Source organism: Ovis aries, chromosome Y (genome assembly GCF_016772045.2).
Source record: "Ovis aries strain OAR_USU_Benz2616 breed Rambouillet chromosome Y, ARS-UI_Ramb_v3.0, whole genome shotgun sequence".
NCBI lineage: Eukaryota > Metazoa > Chordata > Mammalia > Artiodactyla > Bovidae > Ovis > Ovis aries.
The window spans coordinates 25,905,001-25,907,500 of record NC_082741.1 but is presented as its reverse complement, the minus strand read 5'-3'; positions in this window follow the sequence as shown (position 1 = coordinate 25,907,500).

The window sequence follows — 2,500 nt, the reverse complement described above, 5'->3', positions numbered from 1 at the left end:
CCTAACCCTAACCCTAACCCTAACCCTAACCCTAACCCTAACCCTAACCCTAACCCTAACCCTAACCCTAACCCTAACCCTAACCCTAACCCTAACCCTAACCCTAACCCTAACCCTAACCCTAACCCTAACCCTAACCCTAACCCTAACCCTAACCCTAACCCTAACCCTAACCCTAACCCTAACCCTAACCCTAACCCTAACCCTAACCCTAACCCTAACCCTAACCCTAACCCTAACCCTAACCCTAACCCTAACCCTAACCCTAACCCTAACCCTAACCCTAACCCTAACCCTAACCCTAACCCTAACCCTAACCCTAACCCTAACCCTAACCCTAACCCTAACCCTAACCCTAACCCTAACCCTAACCCTAACCCTAACCCTAACCCTAACCCTAACCCTAACCCTAACCCTAACCCTAACCCTAACCCTAACCCTAACCCTAACCCTAACCCTAACCCTAACCCTAACCCTAACCCTAACCCTAACCCTAACCCTAACCCTAACCCTAACCCTAACCCCTAACCCTAACCCTAACCCTAACCCTAACCCTAACCCTAACCCTAACCCTAACCCTAACCCTAACCCTAACCCTAACCCTAACCCTAACCCTAACCCTAACCCTAACCCTAACCCTAACCCTAACCCTAACCCTAACCCAACCCTAACCCTAACCCTAACCCTAACCCTAACCCTAACCCTAACCCTAACCCTAACCCTAACCCTAACCCTAACCCTAACCCTAACCCTAACCCTAACCCTAACCCTAACCCTAACCCTAACCCTAACCCTAACCCTAACCCTAACCCTAACCCTAACCCTAACCCTAACCTAACCCTAACCCTAACCCTAACCCTAACCCTAACCCTAACCCTAACCCTAACCCTAACCCTAACCCTAACCCTAACCTAACCCTAACCCTAACCCTAACCCTAACCCTAACCCTAACCCTAACCCTAACCCTAACCCTAACCCTAACCCTAACCCTAACCCTAACCCTAACCCTAACCCTAACCCTAACCCTAACCCTAACCCTAACCCTAACCCTAACCCTAACCCTAACCCTAACCCTAACCCTAACCCTAACCCTAACCCTAACCCTAACCCTAACCCTAACCCTAACCCTAACCCTAACCCTAACCCTAACCCTAACCCTAACCCTAACCCTAACCCTAACCCTAACCCTAACCCTAACCCTAACCCTAACCCTAACCCTAACCCTAACCCTAACCCTAACCCTAACCCTAACCCTAACCCTAACCCTAACCTAACCCTAACCCTAACCCTAACCCTAACCCTAACCCTAACCCTAACCCTAACCCTAACCCTAACCCTAACCCTAACCCTAACCCTAACCCTAACCCTAACCCTAACCCTAACCCTAACCCTAACCCTAACCCTAACCCTAACCCTAACCCTAACCCTAACCCTAACCCTAACCCTAACCCTAACCCTAACCCTAACCCTAACCCTAACCCTAACCCTAACCCTAACCCTAACCCTAACCCTAACCCTAACCCTAACCCTAACCCTAACCCTAACCCTAACCCTAACCCTAACCCTAACCCTAACCCTAACCCTAACCCTAACCCTAACCCTAACCCTAACCCTAACCCTAACCCTAACCCTAACCCTAACCCTAACCCTAACCCTAACCCTAACCCTAACCCTAACCCTAACCCTAACCCTAACCCTAACCCTAACCCTAACCCTAACCCTAACCCTAACCCTAACCCTAACCCTAACCCTAACCCTAACCCTAACCCTAACCCTAACCCTAACCCTAACCCTAACCCTAACCCTAACCCTAACCCTAACCCTAACCCTAACCCTAACCCTAACCCTAACCCTAACCCTAACCCTAACCCTAACCCTAACCCTAACCCTAACCCTAACCCTAACCCTAACCCTAACCCTAACCCTAACCCTAACCCTAACCCTAACCCTAACCCTAACCCTAACCCTAACCCTAACCCTAACCCTAACCCTAACCCTAACCCTAACCCTAACCCTAACCCTAACCCTAACCCTAACCCTAACCCTAACCCTAACCCTAACCCTAACCCTAACCCTAACCCTAACCCTAACCCTAACCCTAACCCTAACCCTAACCCTAACCCTAACCCTAACCCTAACCCTAACCCTAACCCTAACCCTAACCCTAACCCTAACCCTAACCCTAACCCTAACCCTAACCCTAACCCTAACCCTAACCCTAACCCTAACCTAACCCTAACCCTAACCCTAACCCTAACCCTAACCCTAACCCTAACCCTAACCCTAACCCTAACCCTAACCCTAACCCTAACCCTAACCCTAACCCTAACCCTAACCCTAACCCTAACCCTAACCCTAACCCTAACCCTAACCCTAACCCTAACCCTAACCCTAACCCTAACCCTAACCCTAACCCTAACCCTAACCCTAACCCTAACCCTAACCCTAACCCTAACCCTAACCCTAACCCTAACCCTAACCCTAACCCTAACCCTAACCC